At 41.2% G+C, this 23,555-nt stretch overlaps 2 long non-coding RNA genes across 2 annotated transcripts; both read right to left on the minus strand.

Annotated features, from left to right (window-relative positions):
* Positions 1–492: 492 nt before the first annotated feature.
* LOC137468304 (uncharacterized) lies at positions 493–5,066 on the minus strand. Its single transcript, XR_010995855.1, has 3 exons — positions 4,851–5,066; positions 4,320–4,502; positions 493–2,103 (listed from the first exon to the last, which is right to left on the minus strand). It is a non-coding gene; the product is annotated as an uncharacterized lncRNA (long non-coding RNA).
* An 8,087-nt stretch (positions 5,067–13,153) lies between these two features.
* LOC137468305 (uncharacterized) lies at positions 13,154–15,701 on the minus strand. The gene is made up of 3 exons (XR_010995856.1): positions 14,393–15,701; positions 14,150–14,241; positions 13,154–13,520 (listed from the first exon to the last, which is right to left on the minus strand). It is a non-coding gene; the product is annotated as an uncharacterized lncRNA (long non-coding RNA).
* Between the last annotated feature and the right edge of the window lie 7,854 nt (positions 15,702–23,555).

Genomic DNA, 23,555 nt, shown 5'->3' on the forward strand with positions numbered 1-23,555 from the left:
TGTGCTTTTCCTTGGGACTGACACAGTGTGTAAGTGGAATAATTGTTAAAAAATCTTCAGAGTGTCTTGATGAGTCTAAAGAGCATTATATTCTTGCTTAAATTAGCTGTATTTGAGGGTATGAAAGGGAGAAAGAAGTGGAATTAGTCAGAGTAATGTCAGCTTTGGGTTAAAGCCAAGGGAAATTCAGTGAAGCATTTATGTAGCTTTGTGTTTTCCCAGGGCTGTACACCACTTCTTTGGAGAAGTTAAGAATTGTAATTTTTTGATGTCTCCAAGACGCAGAATTAAATTTAAAGGATCCACCATCCATTCATCTCCACTTCTGAAGACGTTTCCCTCCTTGACACCCTTCCAGCTGCTTGACCCTGCACCATGGTTATAGGTTGAGAACTTCCCTGGGAAGAGTGGTGGCCGTTCAAGCCGCTGACAGAAGGAGAGGATAGTTTTGGGAAGCAGTTGTCAGTTTTGGGAGCAGAGGGCTGAAAGTGTCCAGCCAGAGCCCTCAGTGGGGTGCCCCAGCCTCAAATGGTCTGAGGCTGTAGGGAGAAATCTCACTTCACACAGCAACGTGATGCCAGGGAAGAGATAAACCGCCCCCTCCTCCGCCCCCTCCAAGTAGCCTAAGCACTGATCTCTTTCATGTCTCTGATGTCTAATCACATTTCAGATGCTGTCACTACACCTGGCTGGGATATTTTCAGTGGAAATACCTACAGAGAAGTGAGAACAGTTTTGCTAAAAAACAAATATCCTGAACTCAGCCTCATTTGCATTGCAATGTGATGGGATTTGGAAAGAGTAAAAAGATGTGTGAAAGAAAGAGCTTATTTATGCAGGAAGCTGCTGTGAAACAGGACAAACCAGGCTTCATAGCTCTGTGCTGCTGTGCTGGAGCTGTTTCCAGTGTTAGAGTTAGTCAATTGGAAACCACCTGCAGTGTAAAATAGCATCCTTTCTGCTGGGGCTTTCTGAGCAAACCTCACCAGTGCTGCCACGAGACAGGCAGGCAGCACCAGTCCCCAGCCACAGCGTGTGGTACTACAGACTTTCTCACTCCTGTAGCCAATGCCTACTTAGGCAGTTAAAAGTTATTTGTCTTTGCTGTACTGCATGGTTGGAGTAAGTGTGCCCATACTTTGCAAGTAGTTTGCAGCTTATAATGATTCACACAGTGAGGATGCTGCTGTATATCCACAAAATGGGAATATAGGCCCTGATAAACAAGGCAGGTGGACCTAGGGCTCTGCAGATGGAAACTTGTTTGCACCTATTGGTGTTCCTGCATCCTTCTGAAGGGGCTTCCTGTTGAGAAGGGCCTGCAAAAAAGGCCTGGTGGCCACAGCTGGGTGCATCAGCTGTTCTCAGGAGCATCTCCCAGGAGGAGGGATACACTCCGCAGTGTGTGTAGGGGCTTCCTTCTGTCTCCATGGCTCTTCCTGTTGCTTTCCCTGATTGTTCAGACCATTGTGAATATGGCAAGTGCTGACTGTCTGACACTTGATAGAAAATACTCTCATGTCCATAGATGTCTCTTCCATTTGCACTCTTTTCAACATCTTCCCGTTACCTCTGTGGCATTGACAGGAGCACAGGACTGCTGTGATAAGCAGTACTCACGCTCTTACTCATGAGAACTAACTAACTTCTTTTGGACATGGGGGCACATCCCACATTTGCCACAGCATAAGATTGTGTACCTGCCAGTTACCTAAAGCACCCCACATGCTCTAAAGTCACACCATAGCCCACCTAGAGCAGGTGGTGTTTGCTGGCTGTGGTGAGGTGAGGTCTGTGGTCACCTTGCAGTGGCAAACGTGGTGAGCACAGCCCTGCTGGCTGCTCTGTTGACCGGCTGTGTGTTTGTTCTCCCAAACCACTCTTTCAGACACCAGCTATGGAATTATGGCTTCCAGAGAGGCTGGCCAGGAGATGGTTACACCAGAGAGCTTGTAGACATTGCTGGGACCAAGGACATTTTCTACAGAAAGATAGAGCAGCTGAATAAGTGATATATGTTTTTTTTATATTGAATTGCTTTCCTTCTCCAGGTTTTTGAGTGTCATTCAAAGAAGTTTTGGTCTTTGTCTAAGCCTTGCAAAGCTGGTAGAAACCAGACCAAAATAATGCGCTGCACTTGAAAAACAAATCAGCAGCAGCACCGGTATCTGCTCTCCTACTGCAGCAGTTTCTGCAGGAAGCTAAATAATATTTACCAGATTTATATGTCTGTCTCTAAGGAATTCTGGAAATGCCTTCAGAAATACCTGTCCCTGTTTCAATTATCTCTGTTCAGCAAGTAGCACTATTGCCACTCAGTGGGGTCTGAAACATTAATGACATTTCCCAGCAGGGGTCCAGATGGATAAGACAAAACATAAAGAATTGGTTTAGTCACCGAAAAAAAGCATTAAAAACAAAAATATCAAAGTTATGCTAAGTTATTAAATTTTATTAGTTAATTTGACAGTTCACTTAACAAGTGTTAATCAGTTTTTAAAACTAACTCTTCTCTCTAATTAAAAACACTTAATATTATATTGGTATTCTTATTTAAACCTCATTACTATCTTTCAGATCTGAAACTGTCAATTTAATCTTTAATATTAGACCTAAAGTCCTCACCATTTGAAAAATAGTTTTATAATACAGCTCTTAGATGTGCTGTGTAATTAATAATCTTGAATGGACATGATCATAGATTTATCTGTGAACTTGAGGAAGATCTTTCAGGTATGTGTATTTGAGACAAATTACTCATCCTATACTTTTGAACTTGAATGAGATTTCTAATAGACTCTCCCAAGTTTCAGTTCATGTTAAGACTTTGGAAGAGAAGTTATCTGTTTTCTCAACTGAAAGTGATCCTAGTGCACCATACCCTAGCCTACTTCCTGGAGCCAGGATGTAATACCAGAAGTATGTTGACTGTACTCTGTTTACTAACACTAAACTAACACTTATTGTAAGTTTGCTCTTGCTCTTATCCCCTCTCCCTACAGGGATGATTGTTTGAGCTATTCACTTTCTAAATTAACACAGATTTCTCCCCTTTTTTTCTATAGGTACCTGTCACTAGGTTCTTAGGGAAAGGAAAAATTATGATTGCAGACTTGCACCTTGCAGTAGAAGCTAGTTTGCTGAGGTCTTCAAGGGTCAAAGGTCTTGGAGTTCCTACTTACACATAAAATCAATTTGAAAAAAAACTTTTTATCTCCACATAAGTCAGTCCTTGTCCTTGCACAACAAGGTTCTGCTAGGAACCTAGGTTCTGACCTAACAGGGGCAACCAAGTCTTTGAGAACTTGATTCTGAAAAATACTGCTTGTCCTGAGCTTGTAGGGAAGGGAGCAAATTGTGGATGCTCCATGTTTAACAGGGTGAATTTTTACTACTTTTAAAGCAACTGCCCATGTGGTTGTCTTCTTTCCCCAGTAGTTTAAAAGGCTTTCTATCTCAATATCTCATAAATACATTATTAATAAATCACAGTATTTACACTGCATTCTCTTGAATTACTAAGGAGAACACAACATACTGATTTTTTGCTGCTGCTTAGAGGAGGCCCAGAGCCATCCCATCCCACGGCACTGATCACCTTCTTATAGAGGATGAGAAAACAGAGGTGGGAATACAAGCTTCTGCAGTCTTGCCCAAAGCAAGGGGGACTGAAAAGAGCATCTGGCAGCACTAACCTGAGATGTGTAGTCATTACTTGCTGGCCATTTCATTCTTTACTTGACAATAAACCAGTCCTGAAATTAGTTAGGCTTGGCACTGAATTGTCAATGAGCTTGTTGATGTGAAGTCAAAAAGATTTGAAAAGGTGACATATGGCCTAAGAAATTATAAGGACAGGATGCCTCTCACTCACAGAAATACTAGGAGATGGTTATAACACTCAGCAATGATACAGAATTTCTTGAAAACCTGCCTTGTCTTTTTCACCACCTGCAATGGAGATCAGGATAATATACCCTGGGGACAACTCTTCTTCCATCCCACTATTTCACGTCGGCTCACAAAGGGAATGTGGTTGGAAACAAGCCAACTCCTGGAAGTCCCAAAGCTGCCTTGGCTCCTAACTCTCTGGAAGGCTTCTTTGCTTAGATATCTTATCCTTATCTCCATGGGAGTGAAAACACCCCATTCTTTTTTTTTTTAGACTCATTGCAGTCACTGTGAACATTAGATATCCATTCAGACAAAAAATAGTAAAGCAAAGGGCTAAGTTCTTGATTATTTACTGGCAACAAAGTTACAATAGAGAAAAATGAAGAAATAAATAAATGCAGACTTTAAATATAATTCACACCTACAATTGCTCCATCTGTCACACAGGATTTCTTTGTGAAAGCTGGAGACATTTCTGTTCCTGTTTCAGAACTGTTCCTCGGGCAGGGCTGCTCTGTGTCCCTTCCCCCTTACACTGCAGGTGAAACTGTTGTCTCTGCTGATGAGGGCAGATGAGGGGCAAATAATTCCCAAAAACTTCTGAACCTCTGTAAGGAAGTCACAACTGCCTGTCTCAAACACTCTTAAAATCCCAGAAGGACTTTGCCCTGACATAAACACAGAATGGCTTTAACTCCAGGCCTGGTGAGGTCTGGCTAGCACATCCTGGGTAATGAATCCAGACAAAAATTCCCCAATTATGCCAAAATGGGTGGAGGGACAACTGCCCTTAAACACGCTGACAGTCAAACAAAGATCACCCCAAGAGACAGGACAGATGGCACCTGTGACCACCAAAGTGTCCCCCTGGGCCCTGAATATGCCTTTGGATTCCTGAAACTTGGACTGTCAGTTAAGGCACTTGATGGGAACCTGAAAGAAGATAAAAGCAGTACCATTCTCTGTGCCTTATCTCAGGCCTAGAGGGGAGGTAAACGAGGTGGGGGAGAGGAATGAATCACTGCGAAGAATCCCCAAGGGAAGAAAACTCAGCAAGTGTGCTGAGGGCAGCTCCTGTTACCTACAAGAAAGGCTTTACAGAAGAGAGGCCTTGGAACATCATGGCTCGGGCCTGTTACCCTGGCTAAGTAGAAAAGGACTGTGGGAAAGAGACTCAGCTGAATTAGGGGTAGAAAACAAGTTATGTGACCATGGCGCGTTCACATCCTGGTGTATGGTGGTTGGTTGAATTACGTTTGTTATGATTTAAAACGATATAAACTGCTAACTGCTTAAAGGGGCCGAGTTTTGGCAATAAAGTGGCTCTGCTCTGCACTGCCTGGGGACTCGGCGTCACTACGGACGCTCACCACACAAGCTCCCTCGGGGTGGAGGTGCTTCTGGCAGAGGGAGATCAGGCACAACCCACGGAATCAAAAAACCCCACCTGATCAAAAGAAGAGAAAGACCGAGCATGGGACTGATTAGCATTGGAAGCAGGAGAATCATTTAACTAATAGAGTCAGACAACTGTGTATCCAGTGAGCACTAACTCCTTTGTTTGCTAAAATGTGTAAGTAGTGAAAAGTTTTGAAACCTTGTGAAACCCGTGAGAGAAAACCAGGGTGAAGAAGGACAATGGGATGCTGCTGGATCCATGGGTGGAGGTATGTCTCTATTCAATCCGTCTCTCTCTCTCTCCCCCCACCCCCCCATCTTTTCTATTTCTTTCCTCCTCTCTCTCTGCCTCACACTTGTGAGGTACTATTGACTTCAGCCCATGGTCTTGTTTGCACCTTAACTTGGGTGAAGGCATCTCTCCAATAAAAGGATCATAACACCCTCAGCCACCCTGTGGTTTATTTTGTTTTTAAATTCTGATCTTTTAGCTTAAACTGTTCTGCATTTAAGATATATAGTGAAACTTTGTAGTGCTTATTTTCCACCCTTACCCTTTCCTCAATTGCAATGTGGCTATGCATCAATAATGTAACATTTGTCCTAAGGTTTCTCAGATGTGGTTGGTTTTTTTTTTTAAGAATGTTTAGATTTAGTTTTCTTCCCTTAACCTTTATGATACGCGGTTTAACACAGATGCAAGGAGTTTGGGGCATGGGACAAGTACCTATCTCCAGTGTTAAGTTTAAGAGGTGTTGCTTTATTCAAACCTAAATTGGCTCAATCATTTATTATTTGCATGCCTTGATGATATTTGTGTTTGCAGGCAAATCTTGTTCTTTATGATGATGCAAGATCCCAGTACCTTTGTGATGTTATCCTAGAATTATGGATATTTATGGCCATAAAAAGTATTTTTAGAATTCCAGTCTGGGCCTTATAGGAAACAAAATATTTGTTCTGAGCTTCATCTAGAAATCCTGATCACCAGTAAAGCTTTTATTTTATTTTCTTGCCTATGTCTACATGTCTACTTCCTACATTGCTACATCTCTACTATATCTATAGTTCTGTAAAAATAAATTTACCAATGATGTCACCGTAACTTTGTTAATTAATACATATTCACACCATCTTTAAGAGCTGCTTGTAAATTTTTATTTCTCCAGCACATAAATTTGCCACACTCTATGTAGTTCCTTTCCAAAATGGCTCAGACATCTCGCTTACAACTCACTTACAATCACCCTTCCAGGCTAGTTAAGGTAAGACGGTTCAAGATATGATTCATCATGATATATATGAGATTATGCTTTCAAATTTATCCTTGGCTCTGTCTCTTAACATTTTAACTAAATGCTGAGCTGACAGCTGGTGTCAATGCACAAGCTTTGCATTTTTCCTTGCTTTTATGAGACTTTACAAGATCTCTGCAATAGTAATAGTATTTTCCTAAAAAAAAAATATATATATATATATATATTATATGAGGGAAGGTGATGGACAAATTAGTATGTTCCTGAGAGGTCAAAAAATAAATATTGATAGAACAGGGTCTGATGTGCCATGTAGACCATTCTGCACAAATTAACTGTTACTTATTTGTCAGAAATAATCCTACACATTGGAGAATGAAGCCATGATTTGGGAAAAGGTGGAAAGACAGGTTATCTGATTATGGCATAATTCCTTACAGGAGGAAGTACTAAGCCAGTTTTAATATACAGGTGCTCCCAGAAATTTTGACCCTGCTAGCAACATGTTAAAGAAGAGACAAATGTGAAAATTTAAAAAAACCCCAAACAACAAAATAACCCACAATAATTTGGAGACAAAATATCTCTTAGAATAAGAGTTTTGGTATTATTAGAAGTGATTACATCTTGTAGAGGGACAAATATACAGAAAAATCAATGCTAATTCATTTGGATCACTCAGCAACATTAAATATGATAGACTACAAATCCATGCTGGGTTCCTGGTGGCTCTGCTCAGAGCAGATATTTCTGTGCTTCAGTTACTCTGTGGATTCCTTGAAAACTCACCAAAACATAATCGGAAGCATATGGGGGTTTTGACCTGAATATTTATTTCTGGTCAAAAAAAAAAAGGAGAATTTTGATTTGGCTTTCACAAATATTTAAAATTTGCTAGAGAAAGAAAAAATTTCTGTGTTCTCTTCAGCAGGTTTATTTCTCACATTTCCTGAACTTGGGAAGGTTCCGTGCCGTGGGTGGAAGTTCATCTAATCATTAAGCATGCTGATTATCTTCCCAGTCAGGGACCTAGAAATGACAGAAGATTTCTGGTCTTTCTGCTGAAGTGGTTTGAAGCCCTTCTTTCTCTGTGGGACTGTTTGCTGTTTTCAGACACAGTCAGAGGCTGTTGCTTGTCTCCCCGTTGATACACAAACTCACAGCTGTTCTTTTTTCTAGACTGTCTTTTCTATATTTGGCCATGCATCGGTAATCCTCAAAAAGATTGGACACCACCATAGCTAGTGCTGAGGAAAGCTTAGACAATTTGACTAAGCAGGATGTGGGTGGTAGACTTATGTGAGTACTGCTCAAATTGGTTAAGAACAGATTTGGCATCTGCATTTTCTCATGGATTAGTTGAGTGAATTACTTTGGCTTGTGAGGTTGTTTAGGAACACTTTATTTGAAAAATTTGCACTGGGTGCTAAGGTCATATGACACTTTATTTCCCTCTTGGGATTACTGAGATGTTGTTAGATTAAAAACTGTGGAATGAAAGATCAGTGACAACTGTTAACAACATATTAAACTCAATAAATCCTTATGAAAAGACCTTGCGTCATGTAAGTTTTACTCGAACACTGACACATCTGTCCTTGAATTGTCATAATTCTACTGATACCAATGCTGTAATGCTCTTCTATGCAATCTGAGAATCTGCCCTTTAGAATAAGATCAGCATGGTGTGTTTGCTCCTTTTTCTAGCCATAGTTTTTCTGTTGTGAACACTGAATTATCTGTATGAATTTTTAGTTAACTATTAATTTGTAGCCAAGCCTGTGAAACCCCAGGGAGTTTAGTTACTGATGCTGCTACTGACACTGACTCATAGACCACGACCCACTCTAGTAGCTTATTGCAAAGGCTTGTGAAGAGTTTGCAGTGGGAAGAAGGAGCCTGCAATCCTGGGGCTAGGATGTGAGACAACTGATATTGATGGCATATTGAGGAGCCCAGGAAAACAGGCAGGCAAAGTGGTTCAGCATGGTACAGTGGACCTCAGCATGCACAGAGCTCAATGTTGACATATTTTGTAGACATCAGGCAAGAGAGTTCTTCAAGAAGGTATATAGACATGTTTTTTGGTGGTGGCCTTTTGTGTTTTGTGTTTTTTTTTTTTTTTTTTCCCGCAGCAGCAATAGAAGGTGCTTAGCTGAAAACCTAAGTAGAAAATAAAACTGGTATCTTGGACTAGGTGGTAGTAAGATACAGCTACTGATGCAAAGATAGTAGGGAAGGAATAAACTAAAAATGACTTTGAATTTCTGTGGTATTTGAGAAAGCTGATGTTTAGCAAGTCCTAGAAATAGCAGCTGGCTGAACTCAAGGGTTAAGTGTGCAAATACATTAATGAATCGTATTTCATCAAACCCAGCTAGCTCTGTCCAGTGATAAGTGAGGCAGGAACTTCTAGCATTGATTCTGCTTAGAGAGACCTATCTTGTTGATGGCTTTAAGATGCAGTTCAATGTAGTGATTTGGTGCTGAATGTTATTAATGTATTGGTACTTGTAGATCACCCTTTCTCCCAGTTTCAGGGTTGAAATAAGGGACATTTCAGCTGAGGTTTGAAGAGCGGTATCCAGCAGTTGAAGTGTCAGTGCTACACAGCTCTTATTGCAGAAGGTTCTTCCTGCTGTGCTCTGCCAGAGCACAGCTCTCACTCTTAAGGTGTAAGACAAACTCCTCTCCCCGGAGGTTTTTCATGTACTGAGTGTCAGCTCATTGAACTCCTGCAAATGCTTCCCATATTTTGCTCCATGTCAAGTAGTTCTGGAAACGCTCCGAGTACATACTTATCACAAACAAAACAGCAATGAGAATTTTTAAAATAAATGACAGAATCAGTGCTTTATGAGGGCCATTTACATTAGACAAGCAATGACTGATCTTATGCCAAAGCACTCTCTTTTGGACTATTAGCAAAATAAAAGGTTCATATGTTTCAATATCTATGGTCTAGCTAAAGACATCAGGCTGAAATATGCTGGAGTTAGATATAGCCACAATAATTTCATATGTGATATGTCAGTTAGAAAGTGCAAGGGCTTCAGGAAATGAAATAACAAGCTTAGTAATGGTGGGAGATTAGAGGGAGAATATGGTTAATGCAATTAGAAATAGTTTCAATCAAGGAATGAGTTCATCATACAAGTGTTCTTCCAGAGAGAAGGCACTTTCCATGAATGACTTTTGCTGCCCTGGCTTCTTGATCTTCATGCAAAATTAAGACTCATCAAAATTACATGGCCTATAAATGAAGCCACTTCAGTTTAGTGTCACCCAGATGAAATATTGGAGTGTGACCATGGCACTTGGTAATAAACTAATTTTAAAAGAATAGGTAGGGAAACCTGTGGTGCTGAGAAAGCAATTAAAAACTATATATAAAAGAGGAATCAAAAGAAGGAATGAGGCTTCCAATGAATGACAGGGAAATTCATGGAAATAATTGAAAAAATGAAATGTCATTCTAACCTTTAAAAATATTAAAAAATTAATATATTTGAAATATCATCAAACCCTGAATCCTGTAAACAAATCTATATTTATGGGCCTTCATGTCTGTCTTCACAATGTTCTTTAAATGTGAAAAGCATCACTGTGGTGGCCTAAGGAGGACCTAAGAGATGATGTAAGATGAAGTTACAACCACTGGGAAAAGAATGCAAAAATTTCCATATCCTCTTTTCCTTCTGGATTACACTTTGGATTACATATAATTTATAACCTAGGATGACACCTTGGAAATGCTTCAGGAAATTATACTCTGAAAAGCCTCTTTGCAGCTGACACAAATCTGTTTAACAGGCGTGTTTATCAGATTTACTTATGCTCCTGCACAACTCAAAGGTGTTGATAGATGTAATTGAGCTGGTAAGCTCCAAGTGTCTGCTTTCTGCTACTGTAGCAGGCATGGATGGTAGCTGGTAAAATGGAAAGGACTGACTGGTTGATTATCAGATCTGATTTTTTCAATTTTTAAAATGCACTTATAAATGTATCATTATCTATGTGATCATCTTTGAGCAATGGTCCCAAACCATCAAATACTGCTGGTGCTGTCATCTGGCATCTTGCAGACAAATTCTATTGAAAACCCAGTGAAAAACAAGTTATAAATCCCTAGCTGATACTGTTAAGTGTCATGTGGCATTTGCAGTAGTTATGGATGTAAATCATTCATAATCCAATATCAAACTGAAAAGAGCAAATGAGTTTGCCTCTGTGGTTAAAAAGAATAAGGTATTGATTACCATAACTAATTAACAACTTGAAACCTGGTATATACCCTCTGAGTGCTGAGAGCTGTGAGCTGGAGCAGTCATGTATTACACACGGGCCTCATGAGATTTAAAAGCAATTGTGCTACAAAAATAGCTAGTTATTAAAAGAGTTCTGTAAAAATTATTTTAATGGCATTTTCTGCAGAGCTAGAACAATTACCAACTTGCAATCAAACTAATAGCTTTTCATTAACTAAGTTGAGCAAGATCCTGTCTTCACAGATTAGTTGTCAAAACTGATGCTGGGTGTATTTTCAGTGGCAGGGTGACAGTGTGAACTATTGCAGGATAGTAGAGGGAGTTAAAGAGCACCTGGCACTTCCAGGGGCTTCTACACTGAGATAGAAAACGAATGGGAAAATTAACCTAAAAAATCTGTGTGTTTGTTTGGGCAAGAGGATTGGTTAAGTCCCTACAGATAAAGCATTTAAGGATGCTTCTATCTGCTTTGGATTTTCTCTGCTTTCCTCCCATCATCGCAATGAGTGAGATCCCACCAGCTGCTATAATAAGATGACAATGTGAAAGTGCACTAGCTTGAATCGATATCCGGCTCTAGCCAGCAAGCAACTTTCAGGGTAGCACTTCCAACTGATAGGAGCCTGGAAACAGCTATGGAACAGGGTCAATATTCATTCACATTTTTAAGGAACTTCTCTTTGACTGTACTCACACTTACTCCCTTTTTTGTTTACTCAAATGTTTTTGTAAAGTAGTTTGCTGGCAATGGGATTTCATGGAAACTGACAATTATAGCAAATACTACAAATGATGATAGATTTCTTTTTTTTCGGATCCACAGCAAGTCTTGCAAGGAAATCCATGTATTACATTCAGAGTCATGGAACAAAAATTTATTGCTTTATTATTCTGTAAACCAAAATGCTTTTAGCTGAAGAGGCTCAAAACTGGCAAGATATATCAAGCTAAAAGAAAAAAAATCTACACAGAGGCTATTGTGACTACATCACAATGCAGATATTGTGGTATGCTGTTGGACAATTTGAAAGCAGAAAAAAAATTATATGTTTGGTTGTTGAACTGTATATTTATACTGAACAGTGTAGCTGACCTTATGAGAGACATAAAGATCCTTTTTGCTTTATTGGGTATTAAAAGAAACAGTTGGTGGATCTATGAAGATAGAGAACCTCCTATAAGCCAAAGGAGAGAGGTTTTAGGTTTACAGCTAAAGGTTTAAGCCTTTTGGGCCCTCCTTTCACCCTGCAGTGTGAACATGTACAAGGGAAGTGGGAGGAGAGAGGTCGTTCTAGGTGTCTGAACGCAAAAATTTAGATTAGTATTTAACCCACTAGGAACAAAGTAATGTACTGCTACCACTGGCAAAGCTGATTTTTGTGGTGAGTTCTGAGGAAAATCAGGGCATGATGGGGCTGGGGAAGCTTGGAGATACTTTGCTGGGTTAAATTTCTCTCTCCCTTTCCCCTTTGCAAATCCCCTGAACTCCTCATCTGATCTGACCTTGCTTGAGTGGAACGTCTAATGGTAAATTGTTGTCATATTGAAGTTGACAATGTGTGTTGATAATACTTCTTGTTATATGAATATAAAAATTACATGAAACCTCATTGGGATCCATTGAACATGTTGAAGACCCCTGTAATGATGTACACAGATCTAGGAGCACTTGGAAAAGCAGCTGCTATGATTTTAAGAAACTTAAATGCCCTGATGTGTGTTATTTATTTGGGGACATATGATAAATTGTTCTGCAAGGACTAGATGATTGCAACTTAAAAATAAATTAAAGCCCCTCTCGGGGTGTCCTGCTCAATTTTGATATACAACACTCTAAATAGGAGTCTTGGCTGCCTGGGATGTGCAACATTTAAAGAATCAATTAACATTATAGAACTCTGGCAAAGTTTCCTCTCATCATTACTGGGTCTTCACTTTGTTACCTTTTATTTTGCATCTTCTCTCATGCTTTATCTCTTATACATCTGTTTCTAATGTTAATTAAAGCAGATTTAGCTCTCAATGTGTGGAAGTATTTATTAGTGTATTTGCTGGTGGGCTGATGGGGCAATGATCCTGCTACATCATTCTCTTCTCGGCCTGGCCACTACACCAGGGGTACAAGTGAGGGAGATGAAATGGCTTCTGGATTGCTGGCTTTTATCCATGGGTGATCCAGTCCCACTTCAGACTGCAGGAGCTTTGTCAGCAGAATTCATCTGAATTTGCTTCTACCCCTACCTGGATAGCATCACGTGCTACCCCAACACGTAGAGAGAGAACTAATATTGTTTCCTGTGGCTAATCCTCAATAAAAGAAGATGCTGAAAGTAGATTAAATGTTCTTTTTCACTATTGTCTGCAATTGGAAATAAGAGATTGAACAGATCAGTTCAATGTAAGCACTTTTATACTTAGAATTGATTTGGAATGACAATTTACACAAGAGAGACTTTGGCACAGTAACGATCACATTCATACAATCTGATAAGCTACAAGGAGAAAGTGTGGGGCTTTTTTTTTTTATAAGAAGATCACCTTGCTGTATTTTTTCACTATTTCCTGGGGCTACTGCAGACAGGATGAGGCTTTAGCTGTAGCAATAATACCCACACAGCATAATGATCTGGTTGTGCACAGTGAATCCCTCATTTGAGGCTGCAGCCTTTGTAGATTAAGCTGCTGGTTGGTGGAGCTGCCTTCCCTGTGGGAATCAAAGCACCCACTCATTTCCACTTCTGGTGAGGAAATTAATATCCTATTCATGTAGCTCTATATTGCTTTTAATTGGTTTAGTATTAAACTACCAACTGCCTGAATTAAATGTTGTGGGGAAGTTAATTTCTAGAAGGCAGTTTGTCTCTGGACAATTAGAGAGTGTTTATTTCTGTGTTACTGAATCACAAGAGGGAATATCTCCTGTAGAAAATGGTATTTTCAGCTAAATTAATGACCTTTTAATAAAACAATGAGCGCTTTTTTTTTTCTTAAATAAAATTACTGACAAGAATAGTACCACCAGCTTGAGTGGTAACTCATCTGGCCAATAAAAACGTGGGTAAATATTTATGAATTGCACATCAGGAGTAATCAGGGAAAACTGGCAGCATAAAACATACAAATAATATTTTTTTAACATTACACACCCCTTCTTAAAACAGAGACTGTTTGGGGCAGAAACACCTCCACCTTGGAGGTGGAGTTCTCTCCTTGTATGCACTTCAGCTGTCAGCCAGCTCTCTTTCCCTGAACTTTGGGCTGGAGGGTCAAATGGAAGAGGCTCTGCCAGCTGCTGTGGAGTTGTGCTGGAGGGATGGCCTTTAGTGTCCTTACCTAATGACTGAGTTGATGTGGAAGAACCACATCCACAGGCTTGGTGAGGTCTGCATCTGACAGTCTGGATGGGGCACAGAGGAGTTATGAAACTGTGAATTATGATGAAAAATACAAGAATTTTTCTCCTCAGTACCTCTTTTCTTTCTGCTCTCCACTCAGGAGGGGAATATTTCAATTTCCGGTATTATTCCATCCAGTATGGATGGAATAACAAAAAGAATAAAGCAAATTCCACTGCACCTTCTCCATGACTGCATCAAGATCTCACAAGGTGGTCAGATGCCTGATATAATTGGTGTCTGCTGGATCAAACTGTTCCATGAATGTCTCTGATGCTGCTGTAAATTATGTTTGGAATTCAGTCAATGATATTCCAGTCAGAGACAGTGGAATGCTTGTCCCTCAGCATGGCATTAGGATCCAGTGCTGCTGTACAAGGTGTGAAGCTGCTCTCAGACCATCTGTAGGTGTCAGACATCCCATGGCTTGTTCTGTGAAGTGTGGGAGATCTCACAATCCTGGCCACGTCTCAACATACGTACGCACATCCTGGGAAACGAAGTCCATCCACAGCATTTTCAGTTCCAAGAAAGAGGGAATGCGTTAATGTTATGTATTTAGGAGGGATCTTGACATAATCTGCCAAGACGACTGGGACTTGCAGGTCTGTCAATGTGTCTTCACCCCAGCACTCCTATAGAGATCCCAGTAAAGTATGTTTGATAAATCAGGTCTCTAGAAGAGCATCTGCTCTGCATTTAAAGACCTCAAGACACCAAGAACATCCCCGACCACTTATTCTACTAGTTAATATATTCACTATTAAAACCACATCCCTAATTCCTGATCAGCCTCAGCTTCCAAATATTATTCCTTTACATGCTTTTTTCTGGTGGATTTAACAGTCCTCTTCCACCTGGAAAAGCTTCCCCCAGAGGTCCTTAGATACTGTAATCCAGTAATGTCTGCATCTTCTTCCTGGCAAGATTTTAAAATGCCTTGTGGTGCAATGTTATCTCCAGCTCTGGAATAATTTTCACAGTTCTTTTCTGGGGTTTCTGCATTTTCAAAATGCATTTTAAAGACTTTGCAGGCATGATGAGATATATAGTGGGGGGAGAGTCATACATAAATACATACTATACAAGTGATATATTTTGGACTGATTTTATGGTAACTACTACATGGAATAAAACATAAGTGTAGCTTTTTATGGATTAGATAATATTTAAAAGTAAGTTTTCTACCCGTGGATCTGAAACAAATGTTACATCTGTATGTCTTGAAAAGGTGCATCCGAACAATGCTAATGAGGTTTTTGCTTTTGTAACCAACCAACAAAACATGGAGAAGTTTTTCTGGTCCAACCCAAAATACATTTATTTTTCCTTTTGGCAGCATGTATTAAGAGAAACTCTTTCAGGGTGGTCATAAAATTTTCTGAAGCAAACAGTTTTGTTTAAAAAATGCTAATGCAATTTTACACTTCTAAAGTTTTTTCCATTTTCTACTGCAACTATTTGCAGTGTTGGATTGTAAATCCACATCAGTTGATGAGAATTCTTTTATGGTAAACAAAGGAATTTTGTGCAACTGAATGCATAGTCTGGTATCAAAGGTTGCTTTGAAGACACAGGCCTCCTAAGGGAGAGTGTAGACAGGTTCTGGGGGCATGACAGGGGCAGAGGACATTTCCCAGTGCTCTGTCCAGGGAGGGCAAAAGGGGCTGTCTTTGGTTCGAGTCTGGAGACAATGAAGCTGGCAAAAGGGGAGGGAAAGAGACTGTGAGCAGAAAAAGGTAAAAGAAAAGGGGAGGGGGAAAAGCCCTGAGCAGCTCAGCAAAAAGAAAAGGTTAAAATACCCCAAGCATTAACTTTCCAGAGGATGGAAAACTGCAGCTTGAGCTGGGTCAGGTGCTGGGAGCATCCATGGAGAAGGAGAGGAGACACAGATTCACCAGGCAAGCAGAGGGGCTTCAGCCCCAGGTGGCTTCAGTAAGGCTTTTGGTGGCCTGAGGCTTTGGTGGAGCTCAGGAGGTGACAGAACCTGAGAAAAGAGATTGAGGAGGGCTCCCAGGGCCTGGGCTGAATGCGGGTATGGCACAAAATGGGAAAGGAGGGATGGGATAGGGCAGGGGACAGAAGGCTGAAAGCAGGGTTTGATATTTGGTAGGAGCCTGGTAAGACTGGGAGTGATGATCAGGCAGGCTTAAATGTAGGGAAGGAGTCAGAGCCTGGCGGCAGAAAATAAATCAGAGATCTCCATGAATTCAGTGTGGCAAATGCATGACTGTTATGAACACTTAGCTGCCATCACATGCTCCATGAATCACTGCCCTTGGCTTCAACTGTGACACTTGCATCTGTCAGGCCTGGGGGTGTCGTGTCACACCGGCAAGGAGTGTGAAAAAAACACCATTAGGGATAATGCAACTGAGTTTAAGTGATTTGTGTGATGCTGTGTCAAAACTGCAATGGGAAGTGAGCACTGACAAATCCAGCTCTTCTCTGGCCAGGCTTGTATGCTCTCAGCTGGGTTGAGGTCAGTGAGGTCCACAACAAGAAGAAAGCTCATTTTAGGTTTTGGGATCACTAAAGACTCAGCAGATTGTAAGTACGCAAAGCTGTGAAGCCCCATCATTATGCTGTGGATGTTTCTTGGGCACTGGTTTAATGGTGACTGCCTCTGCTGCACCTTTTTGTGTCACCCTCATCTTCTCCCATTGATTTGATAGATTCAATCATTATAATCTTAATTCCTAGGCAGGGTGTAGTTTGCATAGCAAAAGGCTGCTTCTTCAACTGCACTTTGCCCTGGGTATCATAGATTAGCACTGAATCCTGCTGAAAAGAGGAGCTAGAGGGTTTTAGAGAGCTGCCATCCATAAAGGAACCAGTGATTGCATTATTCCCCTTCAAACCATCCTCCGCACTCCCCAGCCAGCTGCTGTTGCCTTACTGGGGCCAGATGGTTTCATCTCAGCTTGATGGTTTCTCCTAGTGTGCATTTGTAATGCCTTCAGCCCATGCAGCAGCCAACTGTTGTGATTGGGCACTGTTCCTGTCATTGCCTTCCCCTGCCTGGCATGCGGGAAGGTTGTGTTTTGTCCCAAGTTAGATTGCACATTTCTTAGGGTTTTTCCTTGTGCACTTGGAATGGGTCATTGAAACTGTGCTCTGTTTCTGCCTGCAGCTGTTTGTCCGTAAATTAAGCCGTGGTGGGAGAGGCAGGACAGGGAGCAAGTTTGTCTTGGATTTGCTGTACTGCCCCCTCCTCAAAGAGCAGGGACTCCTAGTTCAAGCTGGAGCAGCAGAAGGCGGGTGGGAGAGAAGGAAGTACCTGAAAGCTGAGGTGGAGGAGGAAGGGACTGTTTCATTTGGAATTTTGGAAAAGGCATGTGCTTTGTGGATTTAACCTAACCATCTCCCTCCTGTGGCTTGCTTCCTCTAAAGGGATCTCTTCTGGACACCACAACTGTGCATGGGTGAACTAAGGTCTTGTACACACTGTACTAAACTGGATCAGGAACCCCTCTCCCCTCATTTCCATTCTCCCTCTGGGGCAGCAGTAAAAAGTCAGATTTCTCCTATGACAACAGACATGTGAAAACATGAGTCTGCCTTCCACCCTACAAGCAGCCAGTGGAGGAATGTGCAGGAACACAGGAAAGGCTTGGAACTACAGCATGCTGTTTAATTGGCTCTGAGCCTTCCTGCTGCAGTGATCAAGGAACATATTTGCTTGATTATGGCCTTGTTAATTCTTTATTTGGCATTTATTAAAACTCTAAACTGTGCTTAGAAAATACCCATGATTAATGATCACTCTTTAGGGACCAAGGAAGCTTGAAGAATTGTTCAGTTGCTTTTGGCAGAAGTAGCAGAGATTTTACCTTTTTACCAGTGTCCTGGTGGAAAAGACAAGATTTGAGTTATCCAGTGATTTTGGATGCTGTGGTAGGGAATTTTAGGGTGAGAGTGTGAGGCCCGTGGCTGTCCTCCATGGCTGCTACTACTTTCTACATGGATGATGCTGCTTATTATCAAGGTCCAGGTCACTTTAGCAAGTCACTAGAGCTACTTCTGCGCGCTTGATCCTGACTTGATGTAGAGAGCTCATGCCATGCAATCATCATTGTAATACTTCTGGTATGACAATACTTCTGGTATTCAATCTGTGGCTCTTCAGTGTGCACAGATGGGAGAGATCCCTGCTGGATAGTACTTATAAGGTGCTCTGCCAGAGGAATGTGCTTTTTCATTTCAGAGAATTAAGTGGGCTGCTGATTTTGTTTGTGTTGCCCTGCTGAGTGCTGGCAGGACAGCTATTGTATCACCCTTCACTCCCTTCACCCCATCCCTTCTCTGAAGAAGGGCACAGATGAGTTTGTTTTGAATGCAGATGTGCATGGAAGTATTGCCAGGGAAGAACAGTTTTCAAAGTTATTCAGGAAAATGAAAAGTGAGACAGGATAGCTATACTAACATACCTTGCTTGCACTAAAATAGGAGAGGAAGACCTCAGCATCTGGGAAAAATGCAACATCAGACTTCGTTTCCAAATAAAGGTGTGCTACATGTACATGTTATTGTTGCATGTGTTTGGGTAGCACAGTAGTACAAGTTGCGTCCTGTAAAAATAATTCATGTTTTTCTGTTAAAATAAATGATGTTTTTCTACAGAAGGCTTAAATGTCCCATAGAGAACATTGCATGGAGCAGTAGGCATTCCTTTGAGCATAACTTTGAAAGAAAAGCTCTTTAAAAGAAAATACAAAGAAATGGAAAAAGACTCACTCTCCCTCAATCTTCTCATAGGCAGCCAATAAACCAGCCTTCAAAGAGACTTCTGAGACTGACTGACAAGAGGCTGCCTTTGGGCACGGTAGCTACACAAAGCTGGCTCCTGATTGTTGCAGATATCTGATGGAAAAAGATACTTTGCTTTCTGTGCAGGAAAGAGAGATGAGGGGAAAACTGGTGAGATGATCCTCGGGAGTGATGAGCTATGCAGGGTTTGAGACGTTGGAGAAATCTAGGTACAAACTTGGTGTCTGGCATATTTTGAGTATCTCTCAGAATTACAGCTTGCAACACCTGCAGAGGAAAGTTCCCTCTCCCAGGGCAGATGTGGGTTGGTAGAGGGTGGTCTGTCACCAGCACAGCACATCTATCACCTCCAGTCCCAAAAGACCCTGTGGGTGGAAGGAGGGTGGATATATCTGTGGATTTGAGCATTGTGTCTCCTTTTGTTTGTGTCTGCTCTATTTTAGTATTGTGACATCATAGGGGAAGGGCTGTTCCCTTGATCACTTTTAACGACAGATACTTGGCAAGTTTCTAGATCAGCTATGATCCACCTATATGATGAGAGATTCCCTAAATCTCACCCTGAGATGAGCCACAGATCTTTAAGAAAGAGATACACACTATAGAATTTCTTTTCACCAAAGTATAAACCTTCATCTCACCCACACTAGTTTCAAACACCATTTCTTAGAAGTCAATGGGTGCTGCAGGACTGTGTTTGGTCAGGCCAGCAAAGATAAGCACAAATGAATTGATGCTTCATGGTACAACTTTGACATTCATGTAGTTCAAACCTTCCATGCCGCACTTAACAAATGCCATTTTGATTGAAGGCTAGAGATCAATCGTCATCAATAATGATACCCAAAGTTTTCTTGCCATGGTCCCATTTGTGACTGACAAGAGCCTGAAAGATGTGGATCCTGCCTAAGCCTATATTTACAATGTGTTTAAGGACATGGTGTTATCTTTTTTGATTTTGTGAGTCTGATATGTTTGTGCTATGACTTGTACCAGATATTCTCAAGGAGCAGATCACCCTGAGTGCCATCACGTGGCATGTGCTTGACAACCAGGTGATCAGGCCAATATGGGTTTATGAAAAGCAGGTCCTGTGTGACCAACCTGATCTCCTTCTGTGACAAAATGACCCACTGAGTGAATGAGGGAAAAGCTGTGGATGTTGTCTATCTAGGCTTCAGTAAAGCCTTTTACACTGACTCCCACAGCATTCTCCTGGAGCAACTGGCTGATGATTTGGATGGGGGGATTGAGTGCACCCTCAGTAAGTTCACAGATGACACCAAGTTGGGTGGGAGTGTAGATCTGATTGAAGGGCTCTGCAGAGGGATCTGGACAAACTGGCTTGGTTGGCTGAGGACTGAGGATCAACAAGGCATGTGTGTCAGGTCCTGCATTCGGGTCGCAACAACCCATGCAGCAATCCAGGCCTGAGGAACAGGGGCTTGAGAGCTGCCCAGAAGAGGGTGACCTGGAGGTGCTGGCTGACAATCAGCTGAACATTGAGCCAGCGTGTGCCCAGGTGGCCAAGAAGGTCAATGGCATCCTGTGACTAGTGGACCAGGGCAGTGATTGTTCACCTGTACTTGGCATGGGTGAGGCTACACCTCAAGTCCTGTGTTCAGTTCTGAGCCCTTCAATTCAAAACAGGGCATTGAGGTGCTGGAGCTTGTCCAGAGAAGGGCAATGGAGCTGGTGAAGGGTCTAGAAAACATGTCCTGTGAAGGGCAGCTAAGGACTTGGGATTGTATAGTCTGGAAAAAAGGAGGCTCATGGGAGACCTTATTGCTCTCTGCAATAACCTGAAAGGAGATTGGGTAAGGGTAAGTCTCTTCTGCCATGTGTCAGGTGAAAATGAGAGAAAATGACCTTCTGTTTCACCAGGGGAGGTTCAGATTAGATACCTGAAATTTGTTTTTCACTGAAAGAGTGGTCAGGTATTGAAGTAAGTTGCTCAGAGGGGTGTGGAGTCACCATCTCTGAAAGTGTTCAAAAAGCATCTGGATGTGGCACCTGGGGTCTAGGGCTAATTATGGTGGTGCTGGGTTGGAATAGATGATCTTGAAGGTCTCTAACAATCTGGGTAATTCTATGATTCTGTGATTCTGTTGAGAATTTTTGGAGCATTTGCTCATAGCAGGAGGGTCCAAGATTCTGCATGGCACAGCTGAGAAAGGCTTCTTGCTGGGAAGGCTCCCATACATTGCCTTGCAGATGTTGCCTTTGCTTGATAGTGCATTGATGCTTCAAGTAGCTTAAGGTAGGGTAACAGCCTTTGGCATGGATACAGAAGCAACAGGTGGCTGCTCTCAACCAACACATGTGGGAACCACATAAATGCAAAATAAAATGTTTTTGAGAGACAACGTTTTCCAGATCCCGATTCCTACAGGAGTCCAAATTCAGCAGGAAGGATCCTGGCTTACTCTGAGCCTTACTCCATCCCTCAGTTTGTAGTAGCATCTTCCATCTTTGAGGAAAAGCCCTTCCTAGCTCCCATTGTATATTCAGTATGACTGTGCCACACCTAAGTGCCACAAACCACTGGACTGCTGGACTAAAGATGGCAGAGCACCACTTCCTCTGCTTTCTGTGAAGGCTGCTCTGACTGGTGTGCTCTGAGGCAAGACAAGACTGACTGTGACTGACTGCAATTCTTCAGATAAGGTGGACATCGACCCATCGAGAGATTTGTATGTCAACATTGACAGACAGCTCCTGAGAGCGCTTCACTACTAGATCCTTCTGGGTCTGAAACTGAGAGTTGGGGTGCAGAGTAGGAGTGGGGACTTGATGGACCTGAAGCTTAGTCTTAGATGCTCATCTTGTTGTGACCATTTGACCTCACAGTGATCACAGTTCCTGGAGGAGCCATTCTCCACAGGATGTCATTGTTGTCAGTGCTTTTCAGATTGTGAGCGTGGCAGTAATTGTCCTGTAAGTGCTCCAGTACCAGTCACTTTGCAGAGCTAAGGATTTTGCCCTGTTTGTATAGCCGGCAACTTCAGCAGATTATAATGAAGTTGGAACTGCCTTTTAATTTTCTTCGGTAGTCGGGCTAGAGTTACGATTATAATTTGGACCTGATTCTGAAAAGAATCCTAGGCCTTTGTGATCAGGCATATGATTTAATTCAGTTTAATTTAATTTTGACACCAGCAAGATTCTCATTTAAAGTGCACATTTCCAAGTGTATAAATCTATAGAAACGATACTGGCTCAGAACCTTTACCAAGTGGGCTGTCATAACTAATGCCTATTAGTTAAATTAATGTAACAATGTGCACTTTTAGTACTTAGAAAAGAATCTGCTCCTCAAATATAAACCACAAAGACCAAAAGAAAATGGTTATTTAATTAAACTAATTTCTTTTTTTTCAGATGCTTTCCCTAAAATTTCTTTCTTTCCTTGGGTAAGGTATTCTTATAAGACAATGTGAATTTAAAATGCTAAAACCAAGAAAAGGCCAAGTTATTGCATAATGAGTATATTAAAGTTTGCTCAGTACTCTGTTTTAAACTCTGAGAAACTTTATTCCTAGTATAAAATGCAGAGGAAATTGAATTATTTTGAAAATATTTCTGTGCTGAAAGGTGAACAGTGAAGCCTTCCCTGGGAGCTGATATATATGAGAAGCAAGTAGGAAATGTGTTCTTGCAATCACTTTCTGAATTACCTGTAAGTTCTTTGAATTGTTATGTTATGTCAGAGAATCTTAACTTTAATTTCGTTTTTTGAAATCTGTCCATTTTGCTTCACAGCAGTCTTCAAATGCTCCTTGTTTCTAAATGCTTAAGGGTGGCCCAGAAAATGCAGGAAAGCTGGAGTTCATGTGACATTGCAGGTACTCTCAGCCAACAGAGCACTATGAACTTCTGGTCTCTGCCACTGAAATCCCCTGGTGCACAAGAAGAAGAGCTCTATAATTGTGTTCTGTGGTCTTGGTTGAAGAGCAGTGTCTGGAGTTAACCATAATGATGCTTGATGATTAATGAGAAAATGCTTTTGCCAGAGAAATCAGAGCAGATACATCTACTGTAAACTTTTAGTTCTCTGAATTATTAGCAGTCAATTAGCAGCAAGTATTTAACACATTTAATAAAGGCTACTATGGACACCATTTCACATTTCCTCAAAACAATTTTAAAAATGGTTTTTACATAAAGATTAGAAGATCCATTTTGGGTAAGAAACAGATGTCTGTAACCATAAATAAATATGTAGCATGTCCATTGTGGGCTTTACAAATGTGCTAAATACATTGAGTTAATTGGTAATTAATTCATGCTAGAGTCTACAGATAGTCTAAACATATTGATTGCCAGCTCTTCCTTTTCCGGGAACAGAATCACTGTGCAATGCTGAACTGAATTAAAATAAAAGAGCACTACAGAATATAATTTCTGCTGCAGACTGAAGATATTTTTATGGCACAGAATGCTATTGGAATAGAGCAGTAGTCATCAACCACTGTTTAGAGCATACAGCACATTTTGTGTTCTAGAAATCAGGAAAATCTGTAGGGAGTACACATGGTTGAAGAATATGGGGTCACAATAAAACGGTGATTTTA

Source organism: Anomalospiza imberbis, chromosome 2, assembly GCF_031753505.1.
Source record: "Anomalospiza imberbis isolate Cuckoo-Finch-1a 21T00152 chromosome 2, ASM3175350v1, whole genome shotgun sequence".
NCBI classification, from domain to species: Eukaryota; Metazoa; Chordata; class Aves; order Passeriformes; family Viduidae; genus Anomalospiza; species Anomalospiza imberbis.